We start from the raw sequence: 19,981 nt of genomic DNA on the forward strand, positions 1-19,981 counted from the left end.
AGTCGTGTCCAGCTCTTTGCGACGTCATGGACTGTAGCCCTCCAGTCTCCTCTGTCCATGGAATTCTCCAGGCAAGAATACTGGAGTGGCTTGCCATGCCCTTCTCCAGGGGATCCTTCCAACCCAGGGATCGAACCTGGGTCTCCTGCATTGCAGGCAGATTCTTTACCATCTGAGCCACCAGGCAAGCCCCAACCAGACAGGCAAGCGGAGGTCAAATCATGAAGGACCTTGAAGAACATAATAAAGAGTTCAGAATTGATTCTAAGAGAGCAAGAAGTCCTTGGCAGGTTTAAGCAGGAAAATGGTACCGTTTGATGTATAGTTTGAAAAGATCACTCTGGCTGCCACGAAGAGAGTACAGTCAGTCCTTGCTATCCTCAGCAAGTTGGCTCAAGGACCCCTGCAGGTACCAAAGTCCTCAGATGCTCAAGTTCCTCATATAAAATGGCATAATATTTGAATCTGACCTGTGCACAACCTTTTGTATACTTGAAATCATGTCTAGATTACTTAATATACCTAATACAATGCTTGTTGTTCAGTCACTAAGTCGTGTCCGACCCCTTGAGACCCGCAGCATGCCAGGCTTCCCTGTCCTTCCCTATTTCCCAAAGTTTGCTCAAGTTCATGTCCACTGAGTTGCTATTTAACCATCTCATCCTCTGCTACCCTCTTCTCCTCTTGCCCTCAATCTTTCCCAGTATCAAGTCTTTTCCAATGAGTTGCCTCTGTATCAGGTATCCAAAGTATTGGAGCTTCAGCTTTAGCTGAATATAATGCTAACACTATGTAAAAATTGTAAATGCAATGTAAATGCTATGTAAATAGTTGCTGGTATGCAGCAAATTCAAGTTTTGCTTTTTGGAACTTTCTGGATTTTTTTCAAATATTTTTAATCCGTGATTGGTTGAATATGCAGATGTGGAATCTGGCTGTACTCTCTAGGAATGAGGGTGGGAATGGGAAACCAGATAGGAAATGCGCAAAGGAAACCAGATAGGAAATGGGCAGTAGTCCTGGCAATAGGTATTTTTCAACTGGACTAAGACCGCACAATTGCACTCATCTCACACGCTGGTAAAGTAATGCTCAAAATTCTCCAAGCCAGGCTTCCGCAATATGTGAACCGTGAACTTTCTGATGTTCAAGCTGGTTTTAGAAAAGGCAGAGGAACCAGAGATCAAATTGCCAACATCCGCTGGATCATCGAAAAAGCAAGAGAGTTCCAGAAAAACATCTATTTCTGCTTTATTGACTATGCCAAACCTTTGACTGTGTGGATCACAATAAACTGTGGAAAATTCTGAAAGAGATGGGAATACCAGACCACCTGATCTGCCTCTTGAGAAATTTGTATGAAGGTCAGGAAGCAACAGTTAGAACTGGACATGGAACAACAGACTGGTTCCAAATAGGAAAAGGAGTTCGTCAAGGCTGTATATTGTCACCCTGTTTATTTAACTTATATGCAGAGTACATCATGAGAAATGCTGGACTGGAAGAAACACAAACTGGAATCAAGATTGCCGGGAGAAATATCAATAACCTCAGATATACAGATGACACCACCCTTATGGCAGAAAGTGAAGAGGAACTCAAAAGCCTCTTGATGAAAGTGAAAGAGGAGAGTGAAAAAGTTGGCTTAAAGCTCAACATTCAGAAAACGAAGATCATGGCATCCGGTCCCATCACTTCATGGGAAATAGATGGGGAAACAGTGGAAACAGTGTCAGACTTTATTTTTCTGGGCTCCAAAATCACTACAGATGGTGACTGCAGCCATGAAATTAAAGGACGCTTACTCCTTGGAAGGAAAGTTATGACCAACCTAGATAGCATATTCAAAAGCAGAGACATTACTTTGCCAACAAGGGTCCGTCTAGTCAAGGCTGTGGTTTTTCCTGTGGTCATGTATGGATGTGAGAGTTGGACTGTGAAAAAGGCTGAGCGCCGAAGACTTGATGCTTTTGAACTGTGGTGTTGGAGAAGACTCTTGAGAGTCCCTTGGACTGCAAGGAGATCCAACCAGTCCATTCTGAAGGAGATCAGCCCTGGGATTTCTTTGGAAGGAATGATGCTACAGCTGAAACTCCAGTACTTTGGCCACCTCATGCGAAGAGTTGACTCATTGGAAAAGACTCTGATGCTGGGAGGGATTGGGGGCAGGAGGAGAAGGGGACGACAGAGGATGAGATGGCTGGATGGCATCACTGACTCGATGGACGTGAGTCTCAGTGAACTCCAGGAGTTGGTGATGGACAGGGAGGCCTGGCGTGCTGTGATTCATGGGGTCACAAAGAGTTGGACACGACTGACCGACTGATCTGATCTGAAGGTGTGTGTGGCTAATGATGTGCGTGATAGGGTGGTTTCAAATGAGGTGAGACTGCACATTATGCATCTCACTCATGTTGGCAAGGCCATTTCATTGAGTGGATGACTGCATGCTATTATCTTCCCTGACTTCCTGAATGTCGAACCCTACTTGTCACTGTAAACAAAAGTAACAGTGACATTCTTCATCACGTTAGATTCTGCTTTCTTGTCTCCAGGTTATAGTAGTTCTTAGTGAAAGATCAATGTGCTTCAGAGTGAGATAGATCTGGATTGGAATCCTTGCTGCAACACTTAATAGGCGGTTGACTTACTAGGTGGGTAACTTTTATTTTTATTTTATTTTTCTTTTTTAAATTTATTTTTTAGTTGAAGGATAATTGCTTTACAGGATTTTGTTGTTTTCTGCAAACCTCAACATGAATCAGCCATAGGTATACTTGTGTCCCCTCCCTTTTGAACCTCCTTCCCATCTCCCTCCCCCTCCTACCCCTCTAGGTTGATACAGAGCCCCTGTTTGCGTTCCCTGAGACATACAGCAAATTCCCATTAGCTATCTATTTTATATACGGTAATGTAAGTTTCCATGTTACTCTCTCCATGCATCTTACCCTCTCCTCGGTGGGTAGCTTTTAAGTTAGTATCTCCAATCCTTAGTTTCCTTGGCTGCAAAAAGAGGCCAATAATAATACTTGCTTCTTGCAGTCTTATGCTGAGGCCTCAAATGAGATATTCATAGTATTTGTGAAAATGTTTAGCATACAGTAGGTTTTCAATGCAAGTTATTTGGCTTAGACTCTGAATCATCTCCTTCAGCTCTTTGCATTCCTGGGCTGGGCTGGGAGGTAGACATGTCTGCCCAAACTCCATCCCTGATGTCAGCGAAGCACATATCATCAGGAAAGAACACTGCATCAAAAGGCTGGAGGTAGCCTTGATTTTCTATTTCCCCCACTTGCTAAATACTGAGTGACTTTGCATAAGCTGCGCTCCCTCCCTGGGTTGCAATCCCTCATTTATAAAATGAGGAAACTGGGCTGGATAATCTAATTATAGCAGATAGTGACTTGATTTCATTTGATGCCAATATTAAACTTTAATAGCAGCAACCATCAGTTATGGAACACACAGTGGGGCCAGACAACGTGTTATATGTCTTATATGTATGTTGTATGTTAGCACAGAATCGGAGAAGGTAATGGCAACCCACTCCAGTACTCTTGCCTGGGAAATCCCACGGACGGAGGAGCCTGGTAGGCTTCAGTCCATGGGGTTGCTGAGTCGGACATGACTGAGCGACTTCACTTTCACTTTTCACTTTCATGCATTGGAGAAGGAAATGGCAACCCACTCCAGTATTCTTGCCTGGTGAATCCCAGGGACAGCGGAGCCTAGTAGGTCTATGGGGTCGCACAGAGTCGGACACGACTGACGTGACTTAGCAGCAGCAGTAGCAGCACAGATGGTCCTGTGAAGGAGGTACTTTTACTGTTCCCATTTTACAGATGGGAAACTGAGGCAGAGAAGTGGGAGCATCTCTAATAATGGCAGCGAGATTCTCTGCAGTTCTATGCACCAAAACCCTTTGGGAGTTTCACAAGTGCCAGGCATTAAGCAAGATGCTGCAGCTGCAAGCCGAGTCCTTGCCCTCCAAAAGCCTACGGTCTGGAAGTCATGGAAGCCCAGAACAAGTCTTGGATAGTCCCACAGGAGGAGAAGCCACTGTGAAGGGAATGCAGTGGCATTCCTTGGCATGTGAAACTAGTTTGGGCTGGTTCTGTCCTGCAGTACAATGTGGCCTTTCTGAACTGAGCAAGTACAAAAGGTTTCCATCTCCTGTCTGCGTTCTGCTGCTCCAGGCTGAGTGCCCACCCCCTCACTGACACTTGCTTTGTTTCTGTTTCTGTTCTTTTTCCAGTAGCTCTTATTTCTCTTTCTTCACAACGTTTCATTTTTTCTGTGTGTTAATTATAGAAGGAAAGTTCAACTAGACACAAGGTCTGTCTGCAGAGGAGGCAGGCTGGAATAGCCACAGGGGCCTTTGTCTTGCTTGGGCCTATGTGTGAACACTGTGTGAAGAGATCACAGGGGCTGTCTTAAAACTGAGAACTGGGGACACTTAGGTCCTTGTTCAAGCTCTGCTGCTTACTGCTGGGTGACTCTGGGCTTATCACACAATCTTCCTGAGTCTGAATTTCTTTCCTCTAAGATGCTGCTAGCTAGATATGAGATACCAGTGGATAGTATCTAGACATTAGTATAATACTAGAACAGGATGCTGGTAGATAGTAGCAGATTCTAGTAGAATCAGAAGCCTTGGGTTACATCTTAGCTTTATCACTTACTAGCTGTGTGATCTAGTCACAACTTTAGTTTCTGTTTGTGTAAAATAAGGACACATGAGAAGACTGTTATGAACATGAAGTTACATAATTCACGTGAGGTTCTTGGCACGATGCCTGGTGTGTCGTAAACTCTATATAAATCTTAGCTATTAGTACTGACCATGCTGGTTAACTGACTTAATGGATATAAGAGTGTTTCATAAATTGCAAAGCTCTGTACAAATGTTAGTTATTATTTTGGTGATGATTGTTAGTTAGAAATAAGAGAGAAAGGACTTTTGATAATCTTTACTTGCCAAATCAGTTTTTTTTTTTTTTTTTAATTTGGGTTTTATATTTATCTCCTTCAATAACATGCTATTAATATTATATGAACTCTTTCTAGGGCATTATTGTTCCAGAAATCTGGGGCATCAAAGGCCATCCCATGCCTTTATAGACACAGAAATGGGAAATCAGCCAAAAGGCTGTGTAATTTCATTTTACCCTTTGCTTCTCTCATTGAACTTGTAGTTCACGTCTAAATGAACTGAGCTTTGAATTCTTGCATCAGTAGCTCTAGCCAGCCAGTGTACATTGTGATTAAAATGCACTGACCCTCCTTAAAGAAATACAATGCAACTAAATGGAAGGAAGGAATTCATGAGAAAAAAACAGTTACAAATACTCTGGCAAGACATCATTCTATTTGTGTCGTTAAAATCTGGTTGTGTGAAAAAAAAATACATATGTAAGTTCTGTTGGGGTAGAAAGGATCTGAGTCTTGGGACTATTATCTTTTGTTTGGGAGCTGGGAGTCTTTCTTGAGAAAGGTAAGTAAAGTGAAACCCTTTACGATGATGATACTGGAGGAAAATAATAGCTTAGAGGACAGCTGTGTTATTTCAGGCTCTTATTCCAGGTAGTTTTTGTGTTCCAGGGAACAGGATTTTGACCTGCTCTATATTGAATGCATACAGTAATAAGCACTGTTATCACCTGCCTTCTCTGCCAGGGCTCCCAAACGCTGTAGGTGCCACCTTCTCAGACTGTGAAACAGCTTCAGTGCAAACAGAGGTTTCAGAACTCTCCAACCAAATACCATCGTTAATGGTGAAGAACTCCTGACAATAAACATTCCAGGGATGTCTCAGACACAAAGCAGCTATCAACTGATTTGGAATGAACGCCCGCTGTTATCTGAAATGATCTTTTAAAACATTTTATGTTGGTCTAAGTAGGGTGGAGAGCTGACCGGTTGCATGTTTATGGCTCATCTCTGTTCTTGAATGAGTGCTCCTTCACGTCTTTTTTTCCATAATGGATTATAATTAGCAGTATGTTAGGGGCTGTATCATTAAACAGTTCCATTCAACAAAACATTTATTGAGAACCTACTCCTACTATGTATGTATATGTGTGTGGTGGGAGGGGGGGACACTCCACCAGGTGCCACTGTTAAAGCAGTGGTCCTCAAGCTTCAGCATGCTTTAGAATCTCCTGGGAGCTTTGTTAAAGCTCAGATTGCTGGCCTCACCCCCAGAGTTTCTGACTCGATAGCTGGTTGCAGGTTATTGGAGAAGGGAGAAGGGCAAGAATTTGCATTTCCAACAAGTTCCTAAATGATGCTGATGTTGCAGGTCCAAGGACCACTTTGAGAACCACTGTCTTAAGGAACTTATTGCACTTCTTCTGGTGAGACGTGCAGATGATGGATTCATATAAGAATCAGACTGTGAGAGGTTAAGACAGAGGCATAAAGAAAAGGCAGAGAGAATGGAGCAATTTCTGTGCTGTGGGACGATCAGGGAAGGTGGCTAGAGGCAGCAGTCTAAGAAGGAATTAGGCAGGTGTGAAAAGGTGCAGAAGAGATTTTCTCTGAAATATAGGGGTTCAGAAAATATGCTATAAGGTTATCTGCTCTTTCTTTCCTTCCCTGACTCAGGGGAACATAAAGGTGCAAAGAGTTAGATTCAAAGAAATCTCTCCCCTTGTATTTAAAAGCTCCAATTTCTGCCCTCATGTGGGCTAGGAATGAGACTGCAGTTTTAATGGCAGTTCCCATCTCCCTTAGATCAACGATGAAGAAACTCCATTTCCTGCAGAAACAAAAACACCATCACTCAGTCCCCCAGGGAATGTCAACAGAATTAAAAATGGAATTAACAGTTCATCTGGAAACCATCTTTTTAAAAATCATATGCTTAGCTCACTGTTCCATGAAAACTGTTTCTGAAACACCAGCTTAATGTTCCTGGCATCATACTCCTGTTTCATCCTCATATGACTGAGGGACAAAGGGCAGCTGAGTGGCAGGAGGATAAATGAGGTGTACCGGGAGTGTGGCAGGAGAGACAAGGAAGGTGAGAGCATGATCCTTGCCTGACTATGGATGAGCTCATTGTGCAAAGGGGGTGTCCATGGCCATCTCAACCAGAGAGGAAGCCTATAGAAGAGGCTTCTGAAGGATGGCAATGGTGTTGGCTTGCACAAGCTGTGTAAGGTTTAGACAGAGGGAAGAGAGTGAACAAAGGGAAGCGGTTTCACCTGGATCCTTGTACCTTCTTATCTTCATGCTTTTAAGGATTTTCCCCATCCTTTTCACTATTGTGATGTTGCTCAAGATGATGGAGGGAGACAAATGCTACAAACATCAGTTTGTTGTACACACGTTGATATCAGATCACAGCACTTCCTCTAGCAAGCTCTGTTGAATATGACACTTCTCTTTGATGTCAATGCTAAAGATACAGTTGTGACACCTGATTGCACTGCAGAACTCTTGGAAACACTGGAGAGTGTGGTCTCCTATTGAGTCAACATGTGGCATCTGGACCAAATGATGGGAATTTGCCTTAATAGAGAAAAGACTTGTGAAGATAGAGGGATGAGTCTGCCCGTTGTTAAAGGCTGAAAAAAAGGACATGAAATTTGTGGATTTGTGATAAAGAGTGATTGTGGTGGTGTGAGAGGGCCTATCTTCCAAATGCCAAAAATATGCCATTACAGAGGGTCCCTGTTTAAGGGAACACAGACACCCAGTGATCCTTGAGAAATAGGAAGATATTAAAAAGAACTCCATTATAGAAATTAAAAGACCTTATTTAAACATATAGTTTCCATTTATTGATCATATATTTTACACTGATCACTTTATATATTAGCTCATTTAATTCCTGTAACAGCCCTATAAGTTGGTGATATCACCATTTTATGGGTGTGCTTGAATACAATTGAATCACTTGTCCAAGGTCACATATCTAATAAGTGGTTTCAGTTCAGTTCAGTCACTCAGTCATGTCTGACTCTTTGCGACCTCATGGACTGCAGCATGCCAGGCTTCCCTGTCCATCACCAACTCCTGAAGCTTACACAAACTCGTGTCCATCAAGTTAGGGATGCCAACCATTTCATCTTCTGTCGTCCCCTTCTCCTCTTGCCTTCAATCTTTCCCAGCATTGGGGTCTTTTCCAATGGTCTGGTCAGGATAAAATCAAATTAAGCCTAATAGCAAAACTTAGGCTTTTCACAGGCTTATATCATACACTTAATACAGTGTTTAGTACATGTCATGAATGACAGCAAAAATAACATTTGTTATATTTTTTAATTTCATTGACAACATGTGGAGACATGATGAAATCATGGTTTGGCAGAAGAATCTCAAGATGATGTGCAGAGTGGATGAATGGAGAGGCTTCCATGTTTTGGCCTTTCTCCCCAGAAAATAGAATGAAGTGGAGGCTGCCAGATCTGCAGTTATGGTTGTTACTGAGGTCTCACTAGGGGGAAAGCCAAAAATTATGCACACTGTTGGTAGAGCTCAAAGGAAAGGAAATAGATTCATAATAGAGAAATTCTTACACAAGCACAAATAACCATCCCTTTATCTACCCATTCACCCATCCATCCATCCATCCACCCAATCACTTATCCATTCATCTACCTAGCCAGCCAGACAGCCATCAAGCTATCCATCCGTCTAACCAGCCATTCATCCATTCGCTCATCTATCTATTCAACCTGTTTAGCATCTTTGTATTCTTCTCTTCCTTTTTCTTTCTTGTCATTGCCACCCTGCTTACATTTTTATTCTTCTTTTCTGGAGAAGTCTCTTAAACATTGTCCTCTTAAAGGATCTTCTTCCTTCATGCTTTCACAACCACTAGATCGATATCGTAAAAGCATGGATTTTATTGTATCACCTTCCTGCTCAAAAGCCTTCAGTGGCTCCTTATTATTCATAGGATTAAGATCAAGTACAACAGGACCCCACCTACATCTTCCCAACTCATGGCTCTGTCACCACAGCCCACCTGGTTTTTCCTGAACTCAGCTCCCTTGTTCCTATCTCTTTACACAAGCTGTTTCTCTTCCTGGAGACACCCTTTTTGGCCCTGTCCAGAATACTACCTTTTTTCTGATTAGAATTCTATTCTATGAGTCTTTCTCTGAACCCCATAGCAAGGAGTTATTCCTTCTCCCTTTGAAGCACAAGCTTTTTGGAGACAGCTTAGTTTAGGATCAACTTTGAAGTCCAAGAATCCTGGGTTAAAATATTGGCTCTTTTACTTACTATCTATTTGATTATGGGAAAGGTACAGACTTCTCTGAGTTCAGTTTCTGCACCCCTAATATGAAGGTGGAGAAAATATTAATATCAACCTTATAAACTTATTGTGAGCATTAAATGAAAAGCATATGAAATGCATCATTGGTACTCAACAAGTATTTGTGAATGAATAAATATAATTAGTAAAAAATTATGCCAATATTCACTATTTTTAATGAAATTATAATATTGTTTTTATGAGGAAATATTTTTTCAGGCCCAGTCTAGGCTAGAGCTACAGGTCTTGATCAATTTCCAAATATCAGACCATCACCTTCCCATAATCCTCAGATGCATGCATGTGCCCTCTGCTCAGATGCATGCCTGTGCCCTCTGCTCAAGCTCCAGAGGCATCCAGGCTGAAATATGATAGCAAGTCCAAGCCCTGGAGAACTTTCCTCTCACCTCATATATTCTTTATTTGTGACACTTTGATATGTAGCCTTCTATCATGGAGTAGAGCTTTGGTCCAGATTCACTCTTATAGTAAAAACATGCTGCTGGAATGGGCAGGAAGCCTGGAGTTCTTTGGGGTCTGGTTTGGGACCTGGTTTAGAATAGGTGCTTGCCCAGTGTTGGCTAGAAGGAAGGATGGCTTGATGGGTAGATGGGTGGGAGATGGATGGACGCAGGGTGGATAGATAGAGGACAGGTGGATGAGTGTATATATATATATATATATATATATATATATATAATGGAAGGATGGATGGTTGGATGGATAGATGTTGGATGGAGGGTAGATGGATAGAAGTTGTAGAGATGCATGGGTGGATAGAGTACGGAGGGCTTACTATATGACCCCAGGCAAGTTATTTAAGGTGTCTGAGAATTCTTTTTCTTACCTGCAAAACAATGGACTTAAGATGATCTATATGGCAATTGTAAAATCATATTCTGAAATTGTGACTCTGTGAAGTAGAACATAAATCAATATTTGTAGTTTTTAACTGATCTTAAAAAACAGATATAGGTATACAAGCATGTAGTTTTATTGTTTTCTCAGAAATCAAAGCAGACAAAAACACTTAGTTCCTGATTCTTAGTTCTGTGTACCTCCCACCATTCTGTCCATTTTTTTCCTGAGTTATTTCTCCAAACCCTCATCGCCTCCTGAGGGTCACAAATTTTTATCCCATCCATAACTAGTAAAAAAGTGTAGTTTTAGTGGAAATAGCTCAGACTTTAGAATCAGACAGATATTAGAATCAAAATCTGGATTTCTATATATTTGTGATATTTGGCAAGTTAGTTGCTTCTTCGACCTTTTTACCTGTCAACTGGTGTTACCAAATGCCTCACAGTGAGGATTAAAGAGAACAGCTGTGCCAGGAAGACAATAAGTCTTGATAACTCTGATAAGTGGAAGTCCCCTCCTTACCCTCTGCTCTGTGCAGAGAAGCTACCAGTTGCCTAGTAGATGTTCAGAAAGCACTTGTTGAATCAAATGGATTTGAATTCCTTCCAGCCTCTGGGTTTTACTTGCTTTGCAGCTAATGCTTTCAATCTATCACCAGTGGAGTAGAAAATGCAAATGTGAAACTTTGCAAATGCCTTCCACACATCATAAATCTGGGATTTCAAGAGCATGGCTATGAATATTGAGGTCAGCTTCTTTTTTTTTTTTTTTTTTTTTGCCATGGGTCCAAGATTAATGCAGTCCTGAGTGTTAGGAGGCCATCAGACACTGACCTTTGTGTCCATTTGAGTGGTGGGTGTGGAGTATAGGGGAACATATGAAAACACTGAGGTAGCACAGAAAGAGACCCCAGCCCCAGAATAAGTGGTGTTATCTAAGTCACTTCTGAAGTGTTAGGAGGTAAAATGGGCAGCCAGTGGTGAGGGCATCTCCCCACCAGAGTCTTCTCGAATAGGCTGCTCATATGCTAACCTCAGGTTCCACCATCTGGGGCCTTGTCACTAGGGAACCTTGGATTCCAGGTGACCTACTCCTGAATTGATGATCTGAGAGCTGAGTGCGGCTGTGTTTTCCTATGACGTCAAATATGCACGCTGCCTTGTTTTTCCTCTTCTTTCCCCACAGCAAGCACTCTGTGGAAGTGGTATGGGCATCTCAGACTGGTCTCTGGTGGTCCTGATGCTCCCACCATCCAGCCCTATGTTTTATACATGAGCAAACTGAGCCTCAGAGAGTGGTCCAGGGTCACACAGGGGGCTGGTGGTAGAGCTGGGGTTGCAACCCAGGGGTCTTTACTCCAAGTTACAACTTCCCCACCCTCCAGCATTTGGCAGCTTATGATTATCTTCCGCCATAGTTAGGAAGTTAAACATACAGAAAACCCCTCTTACCTGCCCAAGATACCTCTCCTAAATTTGTTAAAAGCATCCAAGACTTCTATGGCAACATTATTCTGTTGGTTCAGGACAGCATTTTCCAAAATATGCTCATCTGATGCTCTATCCAGAAAAAGAGGTCTGTGGCCAAAAGGGACTGAGAAGCCTTGCAAAAACATGTTCCCCTTTTTAGATTCACAGCGCTTGGCGGCTGGCACAGGGCCCTCCTCAGTAAAAAACCCTTTTTGTCTTTGTCTTTTGTCTTTGTCATCGCATTGTTCCTTGAAATGATTTGACCACAGAACTTGGCTTTTCCTACCCCTTCACCCTGTAACTCCTGTAAATACTTCACAGAACCAGGTTCATGAAATGCATTTTGGTAAACGGTGATTTAAGTCATGAAACACCCCCATTGACATTTGCAGTTTACTTTAGAGGAATCATAATGACTCTATAACTTTACAGTTGCCAGATATCCTTCACACCCATTAACTCTTTTGATTTACAACAGTCCTATCAGAAAGATAATGTCTTTTCCTTGACCAAAAACCCAGAGACCTAGATGATTGACAGAACTAAAGATAGGAGGGGAGACTGGAATATGGACTGCAGACGGCACAGTCTGTACCCTCCCTACCCCTAGCTCTTCCAGGTCTCTACTCTACATTAAGCCAGTTTCTACCTGGCACTGTCTCCTCTGCAGAGAACTACCAGTTGCCAAGGAGATGTTTAGAAAGCACTTGTTGAATCACATGGGCTGGTAGACAGTCATTTTCCATCCTACCTCATTTGACAGTGAAGGCAAATGAGGCACAGAGAGGGGAAGTAATGTGGCCAAGTTCACACAGCTAGAAGCAGAACACCAGGGTAAAGAGAATGCAATCAAAGATGAGAGCCTTATGTGAATTGGGGATGGAGAATTAAACCTTGAAAGAAATGCAGAGCTTGAAAAAGGGAAGGACCAGGAAAGTTATGACCAACCTAGATAGCATATTGAAAAGCAGAGACATTACTTTGCCAACAAAGGTCCGTCTAGTCAAGGCTATGATTTTTCCTGTGGTCATGTATGGATGTGAGAGTTGGACTGTGAAGAAGGCTGAGTGCCGAAGAATTGATGCTTTTGAACTGTGGTGTTGGAGCAGACTCTTGAGAGTCCCTTGGACTGCAAGGAGATCCAACCAGTCCATTCTGAAGGAAATCAGCCCTGGGATTTTCTTGGAAGGACTGATGCTAAAGCTGAAACTCCAGTACTTTGACGACCTCATGCGAAGAGTTGACTCATTGGAAAAGACCCTGATGCTGGGAGGGATTGGGGGCAGGAGGAGAAGGGGACGACAGAGGATGAGATGGCTGGATGGCATCACCGACTCGATGGACGTGAGTCTGAATGAACTCTGGGAGTTGGTGATGGACAGGGAGGCCTGGTGTGCTGTGATTCATGGGGTCACAAAGAGTTGGACATGACTGAGCGACTGAACTGAACTGAACTGAAGGTTGAAATTATTGGAGAAGGAAATGGCAACCCACTCCAGTGTTCTTACCTGGGGAATCTCAGGGACAGGGGAGCCTGGTGGGCTGCCGTCTATGGGGTCGCACAGAGTTGGACATGACTGAAGCGACTTAGCAGCAGCAGCAGCAAGGTTGAAATTGGTAATGTTGCTTATTACCATCCCTGTGAAGAATGATTGCATTTGCTGCAAACATCCAAGCCATCTATTCTTCTGTAATACCTGGCTGCCAAGTGTGGATGGATCAAAGTATAATACTTGGAAACTTGATGGAGTGACCTCCACTTACTTGAAGGTACCTCAATTGGTACCTCAATTTTCCAGCAACTTTATCTATTCAGAAAATACTTGAGAGCCTTGAATGAGGATAAAAGATCTCTGGGTGACCAAAAGAGATCTATCAACTAATTTCTCAGTTACTAAACAAATGAAACAGCAAAAGAAAAAATGTGTGAACACCTACTCTACACAAGCCCTAATAATCCACTAGAGGCAGAAGTAAGACAGTGTGCCCATTCTCCAGGAGCTTAGAGCCAAGGATGGGAGACAGACATGCAGGCAAATAGAAAAGATCCTGTGACAGAGGTTATGAAAGAAAATTAAGAGTGCATCCACATCAGACAGGTCAGACTGGCATTGGGAAGGGAGTCTCTGAGCCTCCGTTTTTTTCTTATTGAAGTAGAGTTGATGTACAACAATATGTTAATTTCAGGTATACACTAATGTTAATTTCAGGTATACTACATAGCTATTCAACATTTAAATACATTGTAAAGTGATCACCATGGTAAGTCTAATAACTGTCTGTCCCCATTTAAGTTATTACAGTATTATCAACTGTATTCCTTATGCTGTATATTTATGTCCCCATGACTTATTTACTTTATAACTGCGAGGTTGTACCTCTTAATCCCCTTTACCTGTTTTGCCCAATGCCCCACCTCTCTCCTCTGGCAACCAACAGTTCGTTCTTTGTATCTATGAGTCTATTTCTGTTTTGTTTTCTTTATCCTTTTGTTTTAAAGAGTCCACAACTAAGTAGAATCATATGTTGTTTGTCTTTCTCTGTGTGACTTATTTCACTCAACACAATGCCCTCTAGGTCCATCTGTGTTGTAAATGGTAAGGTATTGTTCTTTTTTTAATGGCTGAGTAATATTCCATTGTTTATATACACCACATCTTCTTTATCCTTTCATCTATTGATGGACACAGGTTGATGCCATGTATAAAAACATAAATTTGAAAAGATATATTTGCTGCAGCTTTACTTACAATATATCTTTTCAAATTTATGTTTTTATTTTCATCATGTAAATGTTCGGAAATGAATTTGGTGGATTATATGGCAGCTCTATTTTATTTATTTTATTTTTTTACAAAGCTCAGTACTGTTTTTCCTAGTGGCTGCACCAATTTATATCCCTGCCAATAGTGCACGAAGGTTTCCTTTTGCTCTGCCTCCTTGCCAACACTTGTTATTTGTTGTCTTTTGATAATAGTCATTCTGACTATTCATCTCCTTTAAAAGAGAAGAATTTAGAAGACTTCTGGAACAACATCAAACATACTAACATTCACATTATATGGTCCCAGAAGAAGAGAGACAAAGGGGCAGAAAATCTATTTGAAAAAAAAAAACAAAAAACAGAATAATGGCTGAAAATTTCCCTCAACTGCTGAAGGAAACAGATATCCAAGTTCAGAAGGCAGAGTCCCAACCAAGATGAACCCAAAGAGATGTGAGTTGGTATCTCATTGTAGTTTTGATTTGCATTTCTCTGATGATTAGTGATATTGAGCATTTTTTCATGTGTCTACTGGCTGTGTTATGTCTTCTGTGGAAAATGACTATTCAGGTTTTCTGTTGGTTTTTTAATTGGATTGTTTCTTTTTGAAATTGTATCCTATGAATTCTTTATGTATTTTGAATTTAACCCCTTATGATATATTTTTTGCAAATGCATTCTCCCATTTGGTAGCTTGCTTTTTTCTGTTGATTGTTTCTTTTTTTCTGTGCAGAAGCTTTCATTTTAATTTGATGGAATAATTTGCATTTATTTTTGCATTTATTGCCCTTACCTAAGAAGGCAGATCCAAAATAGTTCCAAGATATATACAAAAGATTTTACTGCCCACATTTTTATTTAGGAGTTTTATGGGTTTAGGTTGTACACAAAAGTCTTTAATCTTCTTTGAGTTTATTTTTGAATATGGTATAAGAAAATGGTTCAGTTTCATCCTTCTGCATGCAGCTGCCCAGTTTTTCCAACACCATTTATTGAAGAAGCTGTCTTTCCCTCACTGTATATTCTTTATCATAGATTAGTTGACCATAGAAGTGTGAGTTTATTTTTTTACTCTTTATTCTGTTCTATTGATCTTTGTGTTTGTGTGTGTATGTGTGTGTGCACACACGTATATGCCAGTATCATACAGTTTTGATTGCTAGAACTTTGTAGTATAGTTTGAAATTGGAGAGCCTGATACTTCCAGCTTTGTTCTTCTTTCTCAAGATTGCTTTATAGGTCCATACCAAATTTAGGATTATTTTTTCTGATTCTGTGACAAATGGCATTGGTATTATGATAGTTGTTTTGTGACTAGTTGTTTTTCTCTTGCTGCTTTTAAGATTCTCTTTATCTCTTTGACATTTTAACTATAATTTGTCTGGTGTGGGTCTCTTTGGGTTCATCTTGGTTGGGACTCTCCTTCCTGAACTTGGATATCTGTTTCCTTCAGCAGTTTAGGGAAATTTTCAGCCATTATTCTGTTTTTTTCAAATAGATTTTCTGACCCTTTGTCTCTCTTCTTCTGGTACCATATAATGTGAATGTTAGTATGTTAGTATGTTTGATGTTGTTCCAGAAGTCTTCTAAATTCTCCTCTTTTAAAAAATCATTATTATTATTGTTATTATTAGGTGATTTCCACTACTGTCTCTTCTAGATCACTGATCCCTTCTTCTGCATCCTCTAATTTGGTCTCAACTCCCTCTAGTGTATTTTTTCATTAGTTATGGTATTCTTCAGCTCTCGTTGGTTCTTTTTTTATCTTTTGTCTTTTTGAAGTTCTCACTTTATTCCTCCATTATTCTTTCAAGTTCAGTTAGTATCTTTATGACCATTATTTTGAACTTTTTCTGATAGACTGCTTATCTCTGTTTCATTTAGTTCTTTTTCTGAGGTTTTGTGTATTCTTTCATCTGGAATATATTCCTTTGTCTCCTTATTTTGTCTAGCTCTCTGTTTTTACATATTAAGTAGATTAGCTATGCTTCCCAGTTTGAAAGGAGTGGTTTTATGTAGAAGGTATCCTGGGGACCCAATAGCATGGTCTGCCCTGGTCACCAGAGCCAGGTGTTCCAGGAGGATCCCCTTGTGTGGGGAGGGTGTGCCCTCTTAGTGTGGCTGCTCCACAACTGCTGCAGGCATGCTAGTGCCGCCGTGACTGTTGCAGGCTTTCTGAATATGGGACCAGCCACCCAGGTCAGGGGACACTTTGAGGGAATGCCAGTCCTGGCAGAGGCTGCTCGCCAGGTAAGGAGGACAGGGGACATCTATTTTTTTTTTTCAAGCCAAACTGTATCCAGCTTTATTAAAGATACTTTTCATAAACAATCGTGGTATTTCAGGCAGGATATGAGCAGAGAGTCATTAACCGTATACAACTTTCAAACTGCCTTTTTCAAATGGACTACCAAAATCAGAAAGCCACTATGAAACCCAATGAAATCTTCATGTGATGCTCTGAACAGGGAAAGTTTAGACTGAGGGTTGACATTTTACATTTAGCATGTTGTTTAACAACTTTTCACAAGCCGACCCTGACTTTCAGCAAATGGAAATGAAAATGGCAGAAGTATCACTCTGAGGAGACACAGTATAAAAAAATGAACTGCTCCTCTTTTGAAGGACACCATCTCAATGGTGACGATGGAAAGTCCAGATTGCCTGACATCAGATCAGATCAGATCAGTCACTCAGTCGTGTCTGACTCTCTGCAACCCCATGAATTGCAGCACGCCAGGCCTCCCTGTCCATCACCAACTCCCAGAGTTCACCCACACTCACGTCCATCGAGTCAGTGATGCCATCCAGCCATCTCATCCTCTGTCGTCCCCTTCTCCTCCTGCCCCCAATCCCTCCCGGCATCAGAGTCTTTTCCAATGAGTCAACTCTTCGCATGAGATGGCCAAAGTACTGGAGTTTCAGTTTTAGCATCATTCCCTCCAAAGAAATCCCAGGGCTGATCTCCTTCAGAATGGACTGGTTGGATCTCCTTGCAGTCCAAGGGACTCTCAAGAGTCTGCTCCAACACCACAGTTCAAAAGCATCAATTCTTTGGCACTCAGCCTTCTTCATAGTCCAACTCTCACATCCATACATGACCACAGGAAAAACTGTAGCCTTGACTAGACGGACCTTTGTTGGCAAAGTAATGTCTCTGCTTTTGAATATGCTATCTAGGTTGGTCATAACTTTCCTTCCAAGGAGTAAGCGTCCTTTAATTTCATGGCTGCAGTCACCATCTGTAGTGATTTTGGAGCCCAGAAAAATAAAGTCTGACACTGTTTCCCCATCTATTTCCCATGAAGTGATGGGACCAGATGCCATGATCTTCGTTTTCTGAATGTTTAGCTTTAAGCCCACTTTTTCACTCTCCACTTTTACTTTCATCAAGAGGCTTTTTAGTTCCTTTTCACTTTCTGCCATAAGGGCTGGTCGTCAGTTTTGGGGGGTTAGGTTCCACAGGTCTCTGGGTTTAGGGGAGTAATTCCTATGCTGAGGTGGAGAAGGAGAAGAGGACATAAAAACTAAATTTTACTTTTTCCACATCACAAGGCGTTTGTGCCACAGTGGTTAATGTGTGTCAACATCAAGGAATCCCTCTTTCCTGGGAACCAACAGGAAGTCTCTCAAAACTAGACGGGAAAGGTGTTTTTCCCCCACGTCAATTCAGCTTCTGAGACATCCTGTTAGAGACATGTGCCTTTCCCCCCAAAAAACAGCAATGAAGTATTCTGTGTGCTAACAACATAGCTTAAAAAAAAGTAAAACAAAAATCTGCATTTTTGTAAAGCTTGATAAAAAATAGTATTTCAAACTGTACAGTCACCAGAAGTACACAATTATCAGAAATGCACACCCTTCACTTAGCATCTCCAGCACCTTCAGCTTTCTGTGCCTGGTCTGTTTTGCATCTCCATTTTCTGCAGGGTTATTCCCACCCTTACCAGCACCAGCTTTCCCCTTTTTCCCTTTGGGTACCTTCTTTGCAGGGGCCTTTTTAGTCTTGGGCGCTGGCTTTGGAGGAGCAGGTTAGCAGATAACCTTGCAGATCTTCTCTGTGGTTCTTCCTTCACCTTGGCCTAATCTCCTTTAGCATCCCCTTCAGCATTTCTCTTGGGTATGGTGGCTACAGCAGTGGGACATAGGTGCTGGACACAGGAATGCAGTGGCATGCAGGCTTTAGTTGGTCCAGGGGTCTCTCTAGCCTCTTCACATTGCTGTGGCAGGGGACATCTTTAAAGGGGCTCTGGCGTTAGCTGAGGCTGCCTGCTAGATGTGTAATGGAAGAGGGCTATTTTGGAGATTGGCGCCTGCAAATCTTTTAGTGTAATTTTGAGAGGTGAATAGGAGCTTGCCAGGAGACAAAGAGAGTAAGTGAAGGAAATGTAACCTTTGCAGAAAACCACAGAGACCAAATAGCAAAGTGTTAAGCAGGGGTGCATGGTGCAGAGTAGGGAAAAAGGAAGTATTGAGACTAAAACGTAGGCATGCGCCTAGACCAGAGAGAGGCTTGTGGCAGCTTAGATGCCCAAAAGTCGGAGATGGAAGAAGGGGACAAAGACACGTTTAATTTTTAAGAAATAACATCAGATACTGGTCTGTCAGTTTGTGTCTAAGCAGAAAACAGGGCTATACCCAAGAGGGTATAAGCTCATAGGAATGTACAGAAGAAAGCCTAGTATTCATAGATGTATATATCTCACATCTTTATTTGTTCATCTGTTCACGGACATGTAAGTCTTTTCCACATCTTAGCTACGGTGAATAATACTGAGTGAACATTGGAGTACAGATATCTCTTCCCCATCCTGTTTGCAGACAGCCGCACACAAAAGAATGAAATCAGATCCCTATCTTACACCATACAAAAAATGGACTCAAAATGGATAGACTTGAATGTAAAACCTGAAATCAGAAAACTCCTGGGAGAAAACATAAGGGTTAAGCTCCTTGACATCAGACTTGGCAACGAATTTTTGGATTTGACACCAAAAGCCAAAGCGACAAAAGCAAAAATAGATGATCCACTTTTAAGACCCACGTTTTGAAAAAGATGGGCTCTTTCCAAATGAGTAGTCATGGAACTGCTGTGTTTAGCTTTCTCAGTGTTCTGAAAGGCTCGCGGATTCAAGCTGAGCCTCAAAGGGTTTCTCTTTCCCCTGGCCTGCAGGGAGTCCTGGGGGATTGGCTTTTCCGGAGGCTCAGAAATATCAAGGGCCTGGTGTGTTCCCTTCTTCATCTCTAGTTACCTCGATAGGAATCTTGGCCCTGGTCTAGTGAAGGGGAGCAGCAGGGCATTCATGCCAGGAGGGTCCTTTGAGGCTTTTTCCTTCTGTAGAGCATATTCTGATGGAAAAGGCCAGATTGACCAAATTCCAGGACCAAATTGGTGTGATGCTTAAAAGCGCTTTTTCATAGAGAGAGAGAATAGATAGAAGGGGGTCTTAATTATCAAGTCCAGTGTTTCATCAGTACCCCCCATTCCCTTCCTCTGGCTTCTTCATGGTGATGGCCTGTCCCCTTCTTCTCTTGGAGCCTGCAATAGAGATTTTTAGATCATTTACTGGCCTCCCCCACAGCTTAGATCAATAGCATCATAATCTAGCCTCACTT

General features: G+C 41.8%; 1 protein-coding gene and 1 pseudogene across 4 annotated transcripts in view; one reads left to right on the top strand and one right to left on the bottom strand.

Annotated features, from left to right (window-relative positions):
• The window catches only part of DAB1 (DAB1, reelin adaptor protein), a 1,342,273-nt gene that overhangs the window by 96,441 nt on the left and 1,225,851 nt on the right, over positions 1-19,981 (top strand). The gene's annotated exons all lie outside the window — the stretch shown is intronic.
• On the bottom strand, positions 18,130-18,540 carry LOC113890344 (annotated as a pseudogene).

This window comes from Bos indicus x Bos taurus, chromosome 3 (genome assembly GCF_003369695.1).
Source record: "Bos indicus x Bos taurus breed Angus x Brahman F1 hybrid chromosome 3, Bos_hybrid_MaternalHap_v2.0, whole genome shotgun sequence".
NCBI classification, from domain to species: domain Eukaryota; kingdom Metazoa; phylum Chordata; class Mammalia; order Artiodactyla; family Bovidae; genus Bos; species Bos indicus x Bos taurus.